Genomic DNA, 19,583 nt, shown 5'->3' with positions numbered 1-19,583 from the left:
GCGTTCTTCCTTATGGAACTGAGAATGGCTGCCAACATGCAGCATATCCCCAAATGATAAACATGTTGATGGCACAGTAATTAACCGTGTTAAAATGGTGAAAAAAATGAAAAAAGGTGAAAAAAGTGAAAAATGGTGAAAAAAGTGAAAAATGGTGAAAAAGTGAAAAATGGTGAAAAAAGTGAAAAAACGTGAAAAATGGTGAAAAAGTGAAAAATGGTTAAAAAAGTGAAAAATGGTTAAAAAAGTGAAAAATGGTGAAAACCGTGAAAAATGGTGAAAAAGTGAAAAACGGTTAAAATGGTGAAAAAAGGTGAAAACCGTGAAAAATGGTGAAAAAGTGAAAAATGGTGAAAAAAGTGAAAAAAGGTGAAAAAAGTGAAAAATGGTGAAAAAGTGAAAAAAGGTGAAAAACGTGAAAAATGGTGAAAAAGTGAAAAATGGTTAAAAAAGTGAAAAATGGTGAAAAAAGTGAAAAAAGGTGAAAAACGTGAAAAATGGTGAAAAAAGTGAAAAAAGGTGAAAAACGTGAAAAATGGTGAAAAGTGAAAAATGGTTTAAAAAGTGAAAAAAGTGAAAAAGTGGAAAAATGGTGAAAAACGTGAAAAATGGTGAAAAAGTAAAAAATGGTGAAAAAAGTGAAAAAGGTGAAAAATGGTGAAAAAGTGAAAATGGTGAAAAAAGTGAAAAAAGGTGAAAAACGTGAAAAATGGTGAAAAAGTGAAAAATGGTGAAAAAAGTGAAAAAAGGTGAAAAACGTTAAAAATGGTGAAAAAGTGAAAAATGGTTATAAAAGTGAAAAATGGTGAAAACCGTGAAAAATGGTGAAAAAGTGAAAAATGGTGAAAAAAGTGAAAAAAGGTGAAAAACGTGAAAAATGGTGAAAAAGTGAAAAATGGTGAAAAAAGGTGAAAAACGTGAAAAATGGTGAAAAAGTGAAAAATGGTGAAAAAAGGTGAAAAAAGTGAAAAAGTGAATAAAGGTGAAAAAAGGTGAAAAAGGTGAAAAAAGTGAAAAACGGTGAAAAAAAATGAAAAATGGTGAAAAAGTGAAAAAACGTGTAAAAGGTGAAAAAAGGTGAAAAACGGTGAAAAAAATGAAAAATGGTGAAAACCGTGACAAATGGAGAAAAAAGTGAAAAATGGTGAAAAAAATGAAAAAAGGTGAAAAACGTGAAAAATGGTGAAAAAGTGAAAAATGGTGAAAAAAGTGAAAAAAGGTGAAAAAGTGAAAAATGGATTAAAAAGTGAAAAAAGTTGAAAAAAGGTGAAAAACGTTAAAAATGGTGAAAAAGTGAAAAATGGTTATAAAAGTGAAAAATGGTGAAAACCGTGAAAAATGGTGAAAAAGTGAAAAATGGTGAAAAAAGTGAAAAAAGGTGAAAAACGTGAAAAATGGTGAAAAAGTGAAAAATGGTGAAAAAAGGTGAAAAACGTGAAAAATGGTGAAAAGGTGAAAAATGGTGAAAAAAGGTGAAAAAAGGTGAAAAAGGTGAAAAAAGTGAAAAACGGTGAAAAAAAATGAAAAATGGTGAAAAAGTGAAAAAACGTGTAAAAGGTGAAAAAAGGTGAAAAACGGTGAAAAAAATGAAAAATGGTGAAAACCGTGACAAATGGAGAAAAAAGTGAAAAATGGTGAAAAAAATGAAAAAAGGTGAAAAACGTGAAAAATGGTGAAAAAGTGAAAAATGGTGAAAAAAGTGAAAAAAGGTGAAAAAGTGAAAAATGGATTAAAAAGTGAAAAAAGTTGAAAAATGGTGAAAAAGTGGAAAAGAGGTGAAAAACGGTGAAAAAAGTGAAAAAAGGTGAAAAACGGTGAAAAAAGTGAAAAATGGTGAAAAAGTTAAAAATGGTGAAAAATGGTGAAACCGTGAAAAATGGTGAAAAAAGTGAAAAACGCTGAAAAAAGTGAAAAAGGTGAAAAAAGTGAAAAAAGGTGAAAAACGTGAAAATTGGTGAAAAAGTGAAAAATGGTGAAAAAAGTGAAAAAGGTGAAAAACGTGAAAAATGGTGAAAAAGTGAAAAATGGTGAAAAAAGTGAAAAAAGGTGAACACCGTGGAAAATGGTGAAAAAAGTGAAAAATGGTGAAAAAAGTGAAAAAGGTGAAAAACGTGAAAAATGGTGAAAAAGTGAAAAATGGTGAAAAAAGTGAAAAAAGGTGAAAAACGTGAAAAATGGTGAAAAAGTGAAAAATGGTGAAAAAAGGTGAAAAAAGTGAAAACGTGAATAAAGGTGAAAAAAGGTGAAAAAGGTGAAAAAAGTGAAAAACGGTGAAAAAAGGTGAAAAAGGTGAAAAAGGTGAAAAAAGTGAAAAACGTGAATAAAGTGAAAAATGGTGAAAACCGTGAAAAATGTTGAAAAAAGTGAAAAATGGTGAAAAAAGTGAAAAAAGGTGAAAAACGTGAAAAATGGTGAAAAAGTGAAAAATGGTTAAAAAAGTGAAAAAAGGTGAAAAAGTGAAAAATGGATTAAAAAGTGAAAAAAGTTGAAAAATGGTGAAAAAGTGGAAAAGAGGTGAAAAACGGTGAAATAAGTGAAAAAAGGTGAAAAACGGTGAAAAAAGTGAAAAATGGTGAAAAAGTTAAAAATGGTGAAAAATGGTGAAACCGTGAAAAATGGTGAAAAAAGTGAAAAACGCTGAAAAAAGTGAAAAAGGTGAAAAAAGTGAAAAAAGGTGAAAAACGTGAAAATTGGTGAAAAAGTGAAAAATGGTGAAAAAAGTGAAAAAGGTGAAAAACGTGAAAAATGGTGAAAAAGTGAAAAATGGTGAAAAAAGTGAAAAAAGGTGAAAAACGTGAAAAATGGTGAAAAAGTGAAAAATGGTGAAAAAAGGTGAAAAACGTGAAAAATGGTGAAAAAGTGAAAAATGGTGAAAAAAGGTGAAAAAAGTGAAAACGTGAATAAAGGTGAAAAAAGGTGAAAAAGGTGAAAAAAGTGAAAAACGGTGAAAAAAGGTGAAAAAGGTGAAAAAAAGTGAAAAACGGTGAAAAAAAATTAAAAATGGTGAAAAAGTGAAAAAAGGTGAAAAAGGTGAAAAAAGGTGAAAAACGTGAATAAAGTGAAAAATGGTGAAAACCGTGAAAAATGTTGAAAAAAGTGAAAAATGGTGAAAAAAGTGAAAAAAGGTGAAAAATGGTGAAAAAGTGAAAAATGGTTAAAAAAGTGAAAAATAGTGAAAACCGTGAAAAATGGTGAAAAAGTGAAAAACGGTTAAAAAAGTGAAAAAAGGTGAAAACCGTGAAAAATGGTGAAAAAGTGAAAAATGGTGAAAAAAGTGGAAAAAGGTGAAAAACGTGAAAAATGGTGAAAAAGTGAAAAATGGTGAAAAAAGGTGAAAAAAGTGAAAAAGTGAAAAAAGGTGAAAAAAGGTGAAAAAGGTGAAAAAGGTGAAAAAAGTGAAAAACGGTAAAAAAAAGTTAAAAACGGTGAAAAAAAATGAAAATGGTGAAAAAGGTGAAAAAAGGTGAAAAACGTGAATAAAGTGAAAAATGGTGAAAAACGTGAAAAATGGTGAAAAAGTGAAAAATGGTGAAAAAAGTGAAAAACCGTGAAAAATGGTGAAAAAGTGAAAAATGGTTAAAAAAGTGAAAAATGGTTAAAAAAGTGAAAAATGGTGAAAACCGTGAAAAATGGTGAAAAAGTGAAAAACGGTTAAAATGGTGAAAAAAGGTGAAAAACGTGAAAAATGGTGAAAAAGTGAAAAATGGTGAAAAAAGTGAAAAACGGTTAAAATGGTGAAAAAAGGTGAAAACCGTGAAAAATGGTGAAAAAGTGAAAAATGGTGAAAAAAGTGAAAAAAGGTGAAAAACGTGAAAAATGGTGAAAAAGTGAAAAATGGTGAAAAAAGTGAAAAATGGTGAAAAAAGTGAAAAAAGGTGAAAAACGTGAAAAAGGTGAAAAAAGTGAAAAACGGTGGAAAAAAAATGAAAAATGGTGAAAAAGTGAAAAAAGGTTAAAAAGGTGAAAAAAGGTGAAAAACGAGAATAAAGTGAAAAATGGTGAAAACTGAAAAATGGTGAAAAAGTTAAAAAAATGGTGAAAAAAGTGAAAAAAGGTGAAAAATGGTGAAAAAGTGAAAAATGGTGAAAAAAGGTGAAAACGTGAAAAATGGTGAAAAAGTGAAAAATGGTGAAAAAAGGTGAAAAAAGTGAAAACGTGAATAAAGCTGAAAAAAGGTGAAAAAGGTGAAAAAAGTGAAAAACGGTGAAAAAAAATGAAAAATGGTGAAAAAGTGAAAAAACGTGAAAAAGGTGAAAAAAGGTGAAAAACGGTGAAAAAAATGAAAAATGGTGAAAACCGTGAAAAATGGAGAAAAAAGTGAAAAATGGTGAAAAAAGTGAAAAAAGGTGAAAAACGTGAAAAATGGTGAAAAAGTGAAAAATGGTGAAAAAAGTGAAAAAAGGTGAAAAAGTGAAAAATGGATTAAAAAGTGAAAAAAGTTGAAAAATGGTGAAAAAGTGGAAAAAAGGTGAAAAACGGTGAAAAAAGTGAAAAAAGGTGAAAAACGGTGAAAAAAGTGAAAAGGTGAAAAAGTTAAAAATGGTGAAAAATGGTGAAAACGTGAAAAATGGTGAAAAAAGTGAAAAACGCTGAAAAAAGTGAAAAAATGTGAAAACCGTGAAAAATGGTGAAAAAAGTGAAAAAAGGTGAAAAACGTGAAAATTGGTGAAAAAGTGAAAAATGGTGAAAAAAGTGAAAAAAGGTGAAAACCGTGAAAAATGGTGAAAAAAGTGAAAAATGGTGAAAAAAGTGAAAAAGGTGAAAAACGTGAAAAATGGTGAAAAAGTGAAAAATGGTGAAAAAAGTGAAAAAAGGTGAAAACCGTGAAAAATGGTGAAAAAAGTGAAAAATGGTGAAAAATGGTGAAAAAAGTGAAAAAAGGTTAAAAAACGTGAAAAATGGTGAAAAAGTGAAAATGGTTTAAAAAGTGAAAAAAGGTGAAAAACGTGAAAAATGGTGAAAAATTGAAAAAAGGTGAATAAAGTGAAAAAAGTGAAAAAGTGGAAAAATGGTGAAAAACGTGAAAAATGGTGAAAAAGTAAAAAAAATGGTGAAAAAAGTGAAGAAGGTGAACAAAGTGAAAAATGGTGAAAAAGTGGAAAGCCAGTACTGTCAAGTGTTTTCTCTTTCCGCGGTAATGAGAATAGGTGCATACATGCAGCATGTCCCCAGTTGATTACTTGTTGATGGCACAAATATCAACCACTCAACATTCCACTCATACACACCTCATTTTAAAAGCACACAAAGAATTGATATCAAGAAGGTAGTGTGGCCGAGCGGTCTAAGGCGCTGGATTTAGGCTCCAGTCTCTTTGGAGGCGTGGGTTCAAATCCCACCACTGCCAGTCTACAACTTCTATCTTGCCTCGCAGGTCTGTTGTGGATCTCCTACATCCCTTCATCAACAACAAAAAAGCTCAAATACTTCTCTTTTCCTCCATCAGCTTGCACAACAACATGAATGAGGCTTTCCCAGCACCACACTTTCTTTCACCGCTACAAAGGAATACAGTTTAGAAAAAAAGTGCTTACAATGGCTTAAGACCTTTACATGCACTTTTCCACTGGATTCTGACAATGTGCCACAGCTCATAACTCCTGGCTGTGGAGGACCTTTTGACAGCAACAGTGGCAACAGATAGGACTCTCTACAAAGTAAACAGGGCAAAGATCTCATTTAGATGACTGAGGTGAGATCTGCCCCTATTACCCAATAGTAGGCAAATGTTTCCTCTCAATTGTAGGTGAATGGGATTTTAGGTATACGTGCAATAGCATCTATTCCAGTGCTACGGGCTACATTGTACATTGTACGTAAGTGGACAATTGTGCTTTTTTTAGACAGGTGACATTACTTTTGCATAAAAGCTGATACATTAACTACGTGGGCAGTTAGGGGTTCGAGAGGATGTCTTTTATTGTACGCTAGGCCAAAGCAGGTTTTCTCAACCAGGGTTCCCTGGAAGCCCAAGCTTCCTTCAGGACTTTTCAGGGGTTCCCTGGCATTTTCCCCACTTGCCCCAGTAAGGTCGGTTTCCTTGAGATGCAAAAATTATTTGAAGGCTTCCTCCAGGGTCTCATGATGGGAATACACCATGAGATTTTTTGGCAGATAGTTGGTTCAATAGATAATTTAATGCATATCCGATCTGATTTTCGATCGGAAAATTGATCGGAAAAGCGATCGGACAGTAGGTGCTGCACTCAGTGGTATCAGAGCAATGGAACACAAGTCAGTATTGTTATGCGTTCTTCCTTATGGAACTGAGAATGGCTGCCAGCATGCAGCATATCCCCAGATGATAACCTGTTGATGGCACAGTAATTAACCGCTTAACCTTTGACTCTTGAAAAACGTGTCTTAAAGCACGCAAGAGTAGACATCCGCAGGGTAGTGTGGCCGAGTGGTCTAAGGCGCTGGATTAAGGCTCCAGTCTCCTCGGAGGCGTGGGTTCAAATCCCACCACTGCCAGCCTTTAACTTCTCGCTTGCTTGACAAGGATATACTATGTAGGAAAGATAAGGCCTCAGCTCCTCTGGCTTTAACACTTGCTCAAATACTTGTCCAAGCTTATACATCAGGGCCACTTGAGGAGCTTATCTTGGTCAGAAAAGGTTACATTTGAGAAGACTAATCCATTGATTCTGCTGTGGCATAGAGTGCTTTACCTGCACTTTCCTAGGTGCTGTCATCAGAGGCATAGAACCAAAGCCAGTACTGTCAAGTGTTTTCTCTTTCTGCGGTTTTGAGAATAGGTGCATACATGCAGCATGTCCCCAGTTGATTACTTGTTGATGGCACAATAATGAACCACTTAACATTCCACTCATACACACCTCATTTTAAAAGCACACAAAAGATCGATATCGGCAAGGTAGTGTGGCCGAGCGGTCTAAGGCGCTGGATTAAGGCTCCAGTCTCCTCGGAGGCGGGGGTTCAAATCCCACCACTGCCAGTCTACAACTTCTATCTTGCCTCGCAGGCCTCTTGTGGATCTACTACGTCCCTTCATCAACAACAAGAAAGCTCAAATACTTCTCTTTTCCTCCATCAGCTTGCACAACAACATGAATGAGGCTTTCCCAGCACCACACTTTCTTTCACCGCTACAAAGGAATACAGTTTAGAAAAAAAAGTGCTTACAATGGCTTAAGACCTTTACATGCACTTTTCCACTGGATTCTGACAATGTGCCACAGCTCATAACTCCTGGCTGTGGAGGACCTTTTGACAGCAACAGTGGCAACAGATAGGACTCTCTACAAAGTAAACAGGGCAAAGATCTCATTTAGATGACTGAGGTGAGATCTGCCCCTATTACCCAATAGTAGGCAAATGTTTCCTCTCAATTGTAGGTGAATGGGATTTTAGGTATACGTGCAATAGCATCTATTCCAGTGCTACGGGCTACATTGTACATTGTACGTAAGTGGACAATTGTGCTTTTTTTAGACAGGTGACATTACTTTTGCATAAAAGCTGATACATTAACTACGTGGGCAGTTAGGGGTTCGAGAGGATGTCTTTTATTGTACGCTAGGCCAAAGCAGGTTTTCTCAACCAGGGTTCCCTGGAAGCCCAAGCTTCCTTCAGGACTTTTCAGGGGTTCCCTGGCATTTTCCCCACTTGCCCCAGTAAGGTCGGTTTCCTTGAGATGCAAAAATTATTTGAAGGCTTCCTCCAGGGTCTCATGATGGGAATACACCATGAGATTTTTTGGCAGATAGTTGGTTCAATAGATAATTTAATGCATATCCGATCTGATTTTCGATCGGAAAATTGATCGGAAAAGCGATCGGACAGTAGGTGCTGCACTCAGTGGTATCAGAGCAATGGAACACAAGTCAGTATTGTTATGCGTTCTTCCTTATGGAACTGAGAATGGCTGCCAGCATGCAGCATATCCCCAGATGATAACCTGTTGATGGCACAGTAATTAACCGCTTAACCTTTGACTCTTGAAAAACGTGTCTTAAAGCACGCAAGAGTAGACATCCGCAGGGTAGTGTGGCCGAGTGGTCTAAGGCGCTGGATTAAGGCTCCAGTCTCCTCGGAGGCGTGGGTTCAAATCCCACCACTGCCAGCCTTTAACTTCTCGCTTGCTTGACAAGGATATACTATGTAGGAAAGATAAGGCCTCAGCTCCTCTGGCTTTAACACTTGCTCAAATACTTGTCCAAGCTTATACATCAGGGCCACTTGAGGAGCTTATCTTGGTCAGAAAAGGTTACATTTGAGAAGACTAATCCATTGATTCTGCTGTGGCATAGAGTGCTTTACCTGCACTTTCCTAGGTGCTGTCATCAGAGGCATAGAACCAAAGCCAGTACTGTCAAGTGTTTTCTCTTTCTGCGGTTTTGAGAATAGGTGCATACATGCAGCATGTCCCCAGTTGATTACTTGTTGATGGCACAATAATGAACCACTTAACATTCCACTCATACACACCTCATTTTAAAAGCACACAAAAGATCGATATCGGCAAGGTAGTGTGGCCGAGCGGTCTAAGGCGCTGGATTAAGGCTCCAGTCTCCTCGGAGGCGTGGGTTCAAATCCCACCACTGCCAGTCTACAACTTCTATCTTGCCTCGCAGGCCTCTTGTGGATCTACTACGTCCCTTCATCAACAACAAGAAAGCTCAAATACTTCTCTTTTCCTCCATCAGCTTGCACAACAACATGAATGAGGCTTTCCCAGCACCACACTTTCTTTCACCGCTACAAAGGAATACAGTTTAGAAAAAAAAGTGCTTACAATGGCTTAAGACCTTTACATGCACTTTTCCACTGGATTCTGACAATGTGCCACAGCTCATAACTCCTGGCTGTGGAGGACCTTTTGACAGCAACAGTGGCAACAGATAGGACTCTCTACAAAGTAAACAGGGCAAAGATCTCATTTAGATGACTGAGGTGAGATCTGCCCCTATTACCCAATAGTAGGCAAATGTTTCCTCTCAATTGTAGGTGAATGGGATTTTAGGTATACGTGCAATAGCATCTATTCCAGTGCTACGGGCTACATTGTACATTGTACGTAAGTGGACAATTGTGCTTTTTTTAGACAGGTGACATTACTTTTGCATAAAAGCTGATACATTAACTACGTGGGCAGTTAGGGGTTCGAGAGGATGTCTTTTATTGTACGCTAGGCCAAAGCAGGTTTTCTCAACCAGGGTTCCCTGGAAGCCCAAGCTTCCTTCAGGACTTTTCAGGGGTTCCCTGGCATTTTCCCCACTTGCCCCAGTAAGGTCGGTTTCCTTGAGATGCAAAAATTATTTGAAGGCTTCCTCCAGGGTCTCATGATGGGAATACACCATGAGATTTTTTGGCAGATAGTTGGTTCAATAGATAATTTAATGCATATCCGATCTGATTTTCGATTGGAAAATTGATCGGAAAAGCGATCGGACAGTAGGTGCTGCACTCAGTGGTATCAGAGCAATGGAACACAAGTCAGTATTGTTATGCGTTCTTCCTTATGGAACTGAGAATGGCTGCCAGCATGCAGCATATCCCCAGATGATAACCTGTTGATGGCACAGTAATTAACCGCTTAACCTTTGACTCTTGAAAAACGTGTCTTAAAGCACGCAAGAGTAGACATCCGCAGGGTAGTGTGGCCGAGTGGTCTAAGGCGCTGGATTAAGGCTCCAGTCTCCTTGGAGGCGTGGGTTCAAATCCCACCACTGCCAGCCTTTAACTTCTCGCTTGCTTGACAAGGATATACTATGTAGGAAAGATAAGGCCTCAGCTCCTCTGGCTTTAACACTTGCTCAAATACTTGTCCAAGCTTATACATCAGGGCCACTTGAGGAGCTTATCTTGGTCAGAAAAGGTTACATTTGAGAAGACTAATCCATTGATTCTGCTGTGGCATAGAGTGCTTTACCTGCACTTTCCTAGGTGCTGTCATCAGAGGCATAGAACCAAAGCCAGTACTGTCAAGTGTTTTCTCTTTCTGCGGTTTTGAGAATAGGTGCATACATGCAGCATGTCCCCAGTTGATTACTTGTTGATGGCACAATAATGAACCACTTAACATTCCACTCATACACACCTCATTTTAAAAGCACACAAAAGATCGATATCGGCAAGGTAGTGTGGCCGAGCGGTCTAAGGCGCTGGATTAAGGCTCCAGTCTCCTCGGAGGCGTGGGTTCAAATCCCACCACTGCCAGTCTACAACTTCTATCTTGCCTCGCAGGCCTCTTGTGGATCTACTACGTCCCTTCATCAACAACAAAAAAGCTCAAATACTTCTCTTTTCCTCCATCAGCTTGCACAACAACATGAATGAGGCTTTCCCAGCACCACACTTTCTTTCACCGCTACAAAGGAATACAGTTTAGAAAAAAAAGTGCTTACAATGGCTTAAGACCTTTACATGCACTTTTCCACTGGATTCTGACAATGTGCCACAGCTCATAACTCCTGGCTGTGGAGGACCTTTTGACAGCAACAGTGGCAACAGATAGGACTTTCTACAAAGTAAACAGGGCAAAGATCTCATTTAGATGACTGAGGTGAGAGCTGCCCCTATTACCCAATAGTAGGCAAATGTTTCCTCTCAATTGTAGGTGAATTGGATTTTAGGTATACGTGCAATAGCATCTATTCCAGTGCTACGGGCTACATTGTACATTGTACGTAAGTGGACAATTGTGATTTTTTTTAGACAGGTGACATTACTTTTGCATAAAAGCTGATACATTAACTACGTGGGCAGTTAGGGGTTCGAGAGGATGTCTTTTATTGTACGCTAGGCCAAAGCAGGTTTTCTCAACCAGGGTTCCCTGGAAGCCCAAGCTTCCTTCAGGACTTTTCAGGGGTTCCCTGGCATTTTCCCCACTTGCCCCAGTAAGGTCGGTTTCCTTGAGATGCAAAAATTATTTGAAGGCTTCCTCCAGGGTCTCATGATGGGAATACACCATGAGATTTTTTGGCAGATAGTTGGTTCGATAGATAATTTAATGCATATCCGATCTGATTTTCGATCAGAAAATCGATCGGAAAAGCGATCGGACAGTAGGTGCTGCACTCAGTGGTATCAGAGCAATGGAACAAAAGTCAGTACTGTTTTGCGTTCTTCCTTATGGAACTGAGAATGGCTGCCAACATGCAGCATATCCCCAAATGATAAACATGTTGATGGCACAGTAATTAACCGTGTTAAAATGGTGAAAAAAATGAAAAAAGGTGAAAAAAGTGAAAAATGGTGAAAAAAGTGAAAAATGGTGAAAAAGTGAAAAATGGTGAAAAAAGTGAAAAAACGTGAAAAATGGTGAAAAAGTGAAAAATGGTTAAAAAAGTGAAAAATGGTTAAAAAAGTGAAAAATGGTGAAAACCGTGAAAAATGGTGAAAAAGTGAAAAACGGTTAAAATGGTGAAAAAAGGTGAAAACCGTGAAAAATGGTGAAAAAGTGAAAAATGGTGAAAAAAGTGAAAAAAGGTGAAAAAAGTGAAAAATGGTGAAAAAGTGAAAAAAGGTGAAAAACGTGAAAAATGGTGAAAAAGTGAAAAATGGTTAAAAAAGTGAAAAATGGTGAAAAAAGTGAAAAAAGGTGAAAAACGTGAAAAATGGTGAAAAAAGTGAAAAAAGGTGAAAAACGTGAAAAATGGTGAAAAGTGAAAAATGGTTTAAAAAGTGAAAAAAGTGAAAAAGTGGAAAAATGGTGAAAAACGTGAAAAATGGTGAAAAAGTAAAAAATGGTGAAAAAAGTGAAAAAGGTGAAAAATGGTGAAAAAGTGAAAATGGTGAAAAAAGTGAAAAAAGGTGAAAAACGTGAAAAATGGTGAAAAAGTGAAAAATGGTGAAAAAAGTGAAAAAAGGTGAAAAACGTTAAAAATGGTGAAAAAGTGAAAAATGGTTATAAAAGTGAAAAATGGTGAAAACCGTGAAAAATGGTGAAAAAGTGAAAAATGGTGAAAAAAGTGAAAAAAGGTGAAAAACGTGAAAAATGGTGAAAAAGTGAAAAATGGTGAAAAAAGGTGAAAAACGTGAAAAATGGTGAAAAAGTGAAAAATGGTGAAAAAAGGTGAAAAAAGTGAAAAAGTGAATAAAGGTGAAAAAAGGTGAAAAAGGTGAAAAAAGTGAAAAACGGTGAAAAAAAATGAAAAATGGTGAAAAAGTGAAAAAACGTGTAAAAGGTGAAAAAAGGTGAAAAACGGTGAAAAAAATGAAAAATGGTGAAAACCGTGACAAATGGAGAAAAAAGTGAAAAATGGTGAAAAAAATGAAAAAAGGTGAAAAACGTGAAAAATGGTGAAAAAGTGAAAAATGGTGAAAAAAGTGAAAAAAGGTGAAAAAGTGAAAAATGGATTAAAAAGTGAAAAAAGTTGAAAAAAGGTGAAAAACGTTAAAAATGGTGAAAAAGTGAAAAATGGTTATAAAAGTGAAAAATGGTGAAAACCGTGAAAAATGGTGAAAAAGTGAAAAATGGTGAAAAAAGTGAAAAAAGGTGAAAAACGTGAAAAATGGTGAAAAAGTGAAAAATGGTGAAAAAAGGTGAAAAACGTGAAAAATGGTGAAAAGGTGAAAAATGGTGAAAAAAGGTGAAAAAAGGTGAAAAAGGTGAAAAAAGTGAAAAACGGTGAAAAAAAATGAAAAATGGTGAAAAAGTGAAAAAACGTGTAAAAGGTGAAAAAAGGTGAAAAACGGTGAAAAAAATGAAAAATGGTGAAAACCGTGACAAATGGAGAAAAAAGTGAAAAATGGTGAAAAAAATGAAAAAAGGTGAAAAACGTGAAAAATGGTGAAAAAGTGAAAAATGGTGAAAAAAGTGAAAAAAGGTGAAAAAGTGAAAAATGGATTAAAAAGTGAAAAAAGTTGAAAAATGGTGAAAAAGTGGAAAAGAGGTGAAAAACGGTGAAAAAAGTGAAAAAAGGTGAAAAACGGTGAAAAAAGTGAAAAATGGTGAAAAAGTTAAAAATGGTGAAAAATGGTGAAACCGTGAAAAATGGTGAAAAAAGTGAAAAACGCTGAAAAAAGTGAAAAAGGTGAAAAAAGTGAAAAAAGGTGAAAAACGTGAAAATTGGTGAAAAAGTGAAAAATGGTGAAAAAAGTGAAAAAGGTGAAAAACGTGAAAAATGGTGAAAAAGTGAAAAATGGTGAAAAAAGTGAAAAAAGGTGAACACCGTGGAAAATGGTGAAAAAAGTGAAAAATGGTGAAAAAAGTGAAAAAGGTGAAAAACGTGAAAAATGGTGAAAAAGTGAAAAATGGTGAAAAAAGTGAAAAAAGGTGAAAAACGTGAAAAATGGTGAAAAAGTGAAAAATGGTGAAAAAAGGTGAAAAAAGTGAAAACGTGAATAAAGGTGAAAAAAGGTGAAAAAGGTGAAAAAAGTGAAAAACGGTGAAAAAAGGTGAAAAAGGTGAAAAAGGTGAAAAAAGTGAAAAACGTGAATAAAGTGAAAAATGGTGAAAACCGTGAAAAATGTTGAAAAAAGTGAAAAATGGTGAAAAAAGTGAAAAAAGGTGAAAAACGTGAAAAATGGTGAAAAAGTGAAAAATGGTTAAAAAAAGTGAAAAAAGGTGAAAAAGTGAAAAATGGATTAAAAAGTGAAAAAAGTTGAAAAATGGTGAAAAAGTGGAAAAGAGGTGAAAAACGGTGAAATAAGTGAAAAAAGGTGAAAAACGGTGAAAAAAGTGAAAAATGGTGAAAAAGTTAAAAATGGTGAAAAATGGTGAAACCGTGAAAAATGGTGAAAAAAGTGAAAAACGCTGAAAAAAGTGAAAAAGGTGAAAAAAGTGAAAAAAGGTGAAAAACGTGAAAATTGGTGAAAAAGTGAAAAATGGTGAAAAAAGTGAAAAAGGTGAAAAACGTGAAAAATGGTGAAAAAGTGAAAAATGGTGAAAAAAGTGAAAAAAGGTGAAAAACGTGAAAAATGGTGAAAAAGTGAAAAATGGTGAAAAAAGGTGAAAAACGTGAAAAATGGTGAAAAAGTGAAAAATGGTGAAAAAAGGTGAAAAAAGTGAAAACGTGAATAAAGGTGAAAAAAGGTGAAAAAGGTGAAAAAAGTGAAAAACGGTGAAAAAAGGTGAAAAAGGTGAAAAAAAGTGAAAAACGGTGAAAAAAAATTAAAAATGGTGAAAAAGTGAAAAAAGGTGAAAAAGGTGAAAAAAGGTGAAAAACGTGAATAAAGTGAAAAATGGTGAAAACCGTGAAAAATGTTGAAAAAAGTGAAAAATGGTGAAAAAAGTGAAAAAAGGTGAAAAATGGTGAAAAAGTGAAAAATGGTTAAAAAAGTGAAAAATAGTGAAAACCGTGAAAAATGGTGAAAAAGTGAAAAACGGTTAAAAAAGTGAAAAAAGGTGAAAACCGTGAAAAATGGTGAAAAAGTGAAAAATGGTGAAAAAAGTGGAAAAAGGTGAAAAACGTGAAAAATGGTGAAAAAGTGAAAAATGGTGAAAAAAGGTGAAAAAAGTGAAAAAGTGAAAAAAGGTGAAAAAAGGTGAAAAAGGTGAAAAAGGTGAAAAAGGTGAAAAAAGTGAAAAACGGTAAAAAAAAGTTAAAAACGGTGAAAAAAAATGAAAATGGTGAAAAAGGTGAAAAAAGGTGAAAAACGTGAATAAAGTGAAAAATGGTGAAAAACGTGAAAAATGGTGAAAAAGTGAAAAATGGTGAAAAAAGTGAAAAACCGTGAAAAATGGTGAAAAAGTGAAAAATGGTTAAAAAAGTGAAAAATGGTTAAAAAAGTGAAAAATGGTGAAAACCGTGAAAAATGGTGAAAAAGTGAAAAACGGTTAAAATGGTGAAAAAAGGTGAAAAACGTGAAAAATGGTGAAAAAGTGAAAAATGGTGAAAAAAGTGAAAAACGGTTAAAATGGTGAAAAAAGGTGAAAACCGTGAAAAATGGTGAAAAAGTGAAAAATGGTGAAAAAAGTGAAAAAAGGTGAAAAACGTGAAAAATGGTGAAAAAGTGAAAAATGGTGAAAAAAGTGAAAAATGGTGAAAAAAGTGAAAAAAGGTGAAAAACGTGAAAAAGGTGAAAAAAGTGAAAAACGGTGGAAAAAAAATGAAAAATGGTGAAAAAGTGAAAAAAGGTTAAAAAGGTGAAAAAAGGTGAAAAACGAGAATAAAGTGAAAAATGGTGAAAACTGAAAAATGGTGAAAAAGTTAAAAAAATGGTGAAAAAAGTGAAAAAAGGTGAAAAATGGTGAAAAAGTGAAAAATGGTGAAAAAAGGTGAAAACGTGAAAAATGGTGAAAAAGTGAAAAATGGTGAAAAAAGGTGAAAAAAGTGAAAACGTGAATAAAGCTGAAAAAAGGTGAAAAAGGTGAAAAAAGTGAAAAACGGTGAAAAAAAATGAAAAATGGTGAAAAAGTGAAAAAACGTGAAAAAGGTGAAAAAAGGTGAAAAACGGTGAAAAAAATGAAAAATGGTGAAAACCGTGAAAAATGGAGAAAAAAGTGAAAAATGGTGAAAAAAGTGAAAAAAGGTGAAAAACGTGAAAAATGGTGAAAAAGTGAAAAATGGTGAAAAAAGTGAAAAAAGGTGAAAAAGTGAAAAATGGATTAAAAAGTGAAAAAAGTTGAAAAATGGTGAAAAAGTGGAAAAAAGGTGAAAAACGGTGAAAAAAGTGAAAAAAGGTGAAAAACGGTGAAAAAAGTGAAAAGGTGAAAAAGTTAAAAATGGTGAAAAATGGTGAAAACGTGAAAAATGGTGAAAAAAGTGAAAAACGCTGAAAAAAGTGAAAAAATGTGAAAACCGTGAAAAATGGTGAAAAAAGTGAAAAAAGGTGAAAAACGTGAAAATTGGTGAAAAAGTGAAAAATGGTGAAAAAAGTGAAAAAAGGTGAAAACCGTGAAAAATGGTGAAAAAAGTGAAAAATGGTGAAAAAAGTGAAAAAGGTGAAAAACGTGAAAAATGGTGAAAAAGTGAAAAATGGTGAAAAAAGTGAAAAAAGGTGAAAACCGTGAAAAATGGTGAAAAAAGTGAAAAATGGTGAAAAATGGTGAAAAAAGTGAAAAAAGGTTAAAAAACGTGAAAAATGGTGAAAAAGTGAAAATGGTTTAAAAAGTGAAAAAAGGTGAAAAACGTGAAAAATGGTGAAAAATTGAAAAAAGGTGAATAAAGTGAAAAAAGTGAAAAAGTGGAAAAATGGTGAAAAACGTGAAAAATGGTGAAAAAGTAAAAAAAATGGTGAAAAAAGTGAAGAAGGTGAACAAAGTGAAAAATGGTGAAAAAGTGGAAAGCCAGTACTGTCAAGTGTTTTCTCTTTCCGCGGTAATGAGAATAGGTGCATACATGCAGCATGTCCCCAGTTGATTACTTGTTGATGGCACAAATATCAACCACTCAACATTCCACTCATACACACCTCATTTTAAAAGCACACAAAGAATTGATATCAAGAAGGTAGTGTGGCCGAGCGGTCTAAGGCGCTGGATTTAGGCTCCAGTCTCTTTGGAGGCGTGGGTTCAAATCCCACCACTGCCAGTCTACAACTTCTATCTTGCCTCGCAGGTCTGTTGTGGATCTCCTACATCCCTTCATCAACAACAAAAAAGCTCAAATACTTCTCTTTTCCTCCATCAGCTTGCACAACAACATGAATGAGGCTTTCCCAGCACCACACTTTCTTTCACCGCTACAAAGGAATACAGTTTAGAAAAAAAGTGCTTACAATGGCTTAAGACCTTTACATGCACTTTTCCACTGGATTCTGACAATGTGCCACAGCTCATAACTCCTGGCTGTGGAGGACCTTTTGACAGCAACAGTGGCAACAGATAGGACTCTCTACAAAGTAAACAGGGCAAAGATCTCATTTAGATGACTGAGGTGAGATCTGCCCCTATTACCCAATAGTAGGCAAATGTTTCCTCTCAATTGTAGGTGAATGGGATTTTAGGTATACGTGCAATAGCATCTATTCCAGTGCTACGGGCTACATTGTACATTGTACGTAAGTGGACAATTGTGCTTTTTTTAGACAGGTGACATTACTTTTGCATAAAAGCTGATACATTAACTACGTGGGCAGTTAGGGGTTCGAGAGGATGTCTTTTATTGTACGCTAGGCCAAAGCAGGTTTTCTCAACCAGGGTTCCCTGGAAGCCCAAGCTTCCTTCAGGACTTTTCAGGGGTTCCCTGGCATTTTCCCCACTTGCCCCAGTAAGGTCGGTTTCCTTGAGATGCAAAAATTATTTGAAGGCTTCCTCCAGGGTCTCATGATGGGAATACACCATGAGATTTTTTGGCAGATAGTTGGTTCAATAGATAATTTAATGCATATCCGATCTGATTTTCGATCGGAAAATTGATCGGAAAAGCGATCGGACAGTAGGTGCTGCACTCAGTGGTATCAGAGCAATGGAACACAAGTCAGTATTGTTATGCGTTCTTCCTTATGGAACTGAGAATGGCTGCCAGCATGCAGCATATCCCCAGATGATAACCTGTTGATGGCACAGTAATTAACCGCTTAACCTTTGACTCTTGAAAAACGTGTCTTAAAGCACGCAAGAGTAGACATCCGCAGGGTAGTGTGGCCGAGTGGTCTAAGGCGCTGGATTAAGGCTCCAGTCTCCTCGGAGGCGTGGGTTCAAATCCCACCACTGCCAGCCTTTAACTTCTCGCTTGCTTGACAAGGATATACTATGTAGGAAAGATAAGGCCTCAGCTCCTCTGGCTTTAACACTTGCTCAAATACTTGTCCAAGCTTATACATCAGGGCCACTTGAGGAGCTTATCTTGGTCAGAAAAGGTTACATTTGAGAAGACTAATCCATTGATTCTGCTGTGGCATAGAGTGCTTTACCTGCACTTTCCTAGGTGCTGTCATCAGAGGCATAGAACCAAAGCCAGTACTGTCAAGTGTTTTCTCTTTCTGCGGTTTTGAGAATAGGTGCATACATGCAGCATGTCCCCAGTTGATTACTTGTTGATGGCACAATAATGAACCACTTAACATTCCACTCATACACACCTCATTTTAAAAGCACACAAAAGATCGATATCGGCAAGGTAGTGTGGCCGAGCGGTCTAAGGCGCTGGATTAAGGCTCCAGTCTCCTCGGAGGCGGGGGTTCAAATCCCACCACTGCCAGTCTACAACTTCTATCTTGCCTCGCAGGCCTCTTGTGGATCTACTACGTCCCTTCATCAACAACAAGAAAGCTCAAATACTTCTCTTTTCCTCCATCAGCTTGCACAACAACATGAATGAGGCTTTCCCAGCACCACACTTTCTTTCACCGCTACAAAGGAATACAGTTTAGAAAAAAAAGTGCTTACAATGGCTTAAGACCTTTACATGCACTTTTCCACTGGATTCTGACAATGTGCCACAGCTCATAACTCCTGGCTGTGGAGGACCTTTTGACAGCAACAGTGGCAACAGATAGGACTCTCTACAAAGTAAACAGGGCAAAGATCTCATTTAGATGACTGAGGTGAGATCTGCCCCTATTACCCAATAGTAGGCAAATGTTTCCTCTCAATTGTAGGTGAATGGGATTTTAGGTATACGTGCAATAGCATCTATTCCAGTGCTACGGGCTACATTGTACATTGTACGTAAGTGGACAATTGTGCTTTTTTTAGACAGGTGACATTACTTTTGCATAAAAGCTGATACATTAACTACGTGGGCAGTTAGGGGTTCGAGAGGATGTCTTTTATTGTACGCTAGGCCAAAGCAGGTTTTCTCAACCAGGGTTCCCTGGAAGCCCAAGCTTCCTTCAGGACTTTTCAGGGGTTCCCTGGCATTTTCCCCACTTGCCCCAGTAAGGTCGGTTTCCTTGAGATGCAAAAATTATTTGAAGGCTTCCTCCAGGGTCTCATGATGGGAATACACCATGAGATTTTTTGGCAGATAGTTGGTTCAATAGATAATTTAATGCATATCCGATCTGATTTTCGATTGGAAAATTGATCGGAAAAGCGATCGGACAGTAGGTGCTGCACTCAGTGGTATCAGAGCAATGGAACACAAGTCAGTATTGTTATGCGTTCTTCCTTATGGAACTGAGAATGGCTGCCAGCATGCAGCATATCCCCAGATGATAACCTGTTGATGGCACAGTAATTAACCGCTTAACCTTTGACTCTTGAAAAACGTGTCTTAAAGCACGCAAGAGTAGACATCCGCAGGGTAGTGTGGCCGAGTGGTCTAAGGCGCTGGATTAAGGCTCCAGTCTCCTTGGAGGCGTGGGTTCAAATCCCACCACTGCCAGCCTTTAACTTCTCGCTTGCTTGACAAGGATATACTATGTAGGAAAGATAAGGCCTCAGCTCCTCTGGCTTTAACACTTGCTCAAATACTTGTCCAAGCTTATACATCAGGGCCACTTGAGGAGCTTATCTTGGTCAGAAAAGGTTACATTTGAGAAGACTAATCCATTGATTCTGCTGTGGCATAGAGTGCTTTACCTGCACTTTCCTAGGTGCTGTCATCAGAGGCATAGAACCAAAGCCAGTACTGTCAAGTGTTTTCTCTTTCTGCGGTTTTGAGAATAGGTGCATACATGCAGCATGTCCCCAGTTGATTACTTGTTGATGGCACAATAATGAACCACTTAACATTCCACTCATACACACCTCATTTTAAAAGCACACAAAAGATCGATATCGGCAA

General features: G+C 36.3%; 11 non-coding genes across 11 annotated transcripts; all 11 read left to right on the top strand.

Annotated features, from left to right (window-relative positions):
• The first annotated feature begins 5,265 nt into the window (after positions 1–5,265).
• Positions 5,266–5,347, top strand: TRNAL-UAG (transfer RNA leucine (anticodon UAG)). Its single transcript has one exon. It is a non-coding gene; the product is annotated as a tRNA-Leu (tRNA).
• Positions 5,348–6,392: 1,045 nt separating this feature from the next.
• Positions 6,393–6,474, top strand: TRNAL-AAG (transfer RNA leucine (anticodon AAG)). Its single transcript has one exon. It is a non-coding gene; the product is annotated as a tRNA-Leu (tRNA).
• Positions 6,475–6,876: 402 nt separating this feature from the next.
• Positions 6,877–6,958, top strand: TRNAL-AAG (transfer RNA leucine (anticodon AAG)). The gene has a single exon. It is a non-coding gene; the product is annotated as a tRNA-Leu (tRNA).
• Positions 6,959–8,004: 1,046 nt separating this feature from the next.
• On the top strand, positions 8,005–8,086 carry TRNAL-AAG (transfer RNA leucine (anticodon AAG)). Its single transcript has one exon. It is a non-coding gene; the product is annotated as a tRNA-Leu (tRNA).
• A 402-nt stretch (positions 8,087–8,488) lies between these two features.
• On the top strand, positions 8,489–8,570 carry TRNAL-AAG (transfer RNA leucine (anticodon AAG)). The gene has a single exon. It is a non-coding gene; the product is annotated as a tRNA-Leu (tRNA).
• A 1,046-nt stretch (positions 8,571–9,616) lies between these two features.
• TRNAL-AAG (transfer RNA leucine (anticodon AAG)) lies at positions 9,617–9,698 on the top strand. The gene has a single exon. It is a non-coding gene; the product is annotated as a tRNA-Leu (tRNA).
• Positions 9,699–10,100: 402 nt separating this feature from the next.
• On the top strand, positions 10,101–10,182 carry TRNAL-AAG (transfer RNA leucine (anticodon AAG)). Its single transcript has one exon. It is a non-coding gene; the product is annotated as a tRNA-Leu (tRNA).
• A 6,178-nt stretch (positions 10,183–16,360) lies between these two features.
• Positions 16,361–16,442, top strand: TRNAL-UAG (transfer RNA leucine (anticodon UAG)). Its single transcript has one exon. It is a non-coding gene; the product is annotated as a tRNA-Leu (tRNA).
• Positions 16,443–17,487: 1,045 nt separating this feature from the next.
• TRNAL-AAG (transfer RNA leucine (anticodon AAG)) lies at positions 17,488–17,569 on the top strand. The gene has a single exon. It is a non-coding gene; the product is annotated as a tRNA-Leu (tRNA).
• Positions 17,570–17,971: 402 nt separating this feature from the next.
• TRNAL-AAG (transfer RNA leucine (anticodon AAG)) lies at positions 17,972–18,053 on the top strand. Its single transcript has one exon. It is a non-coding gene; the product is annotated as a tRNA-Leu (tRNA).
• Positions 18,054–19,099: 1,046 nt separating this feature from the next.
• On the top strand, positions 19,100–19,181 carry TRNAL-AAG (transfer RNA leucine (anticodon AAG)). The gene has a single exon. It is a non-coding gene; the product is annotated as a tRNA-Leu (tRNA).
• The last annotated feature ends 402 nt before the right edge of the window (positions 19,182–19,583 follow it).

This window comes from Hyperolius riggenbachi, chromosome 12 (genome assembly GCF_040937935.1).
Source record: "Hyperolius riggenbachi isolate aHypRig1 chromosome 12, aHypRig1.pri, whole genome shotgun sequence".
NCBI lineage: Eukaryota > Metazoa > Chordata > Amphibia > Anura > Hyperoliidae > Hyperolius > Hyperolius riggenbachi.
The sequence above is the reverse complement of the archived record's forward strand: the minus strand, read 5'-3'. Positions and strand labels throughout refer to the sequence as shown.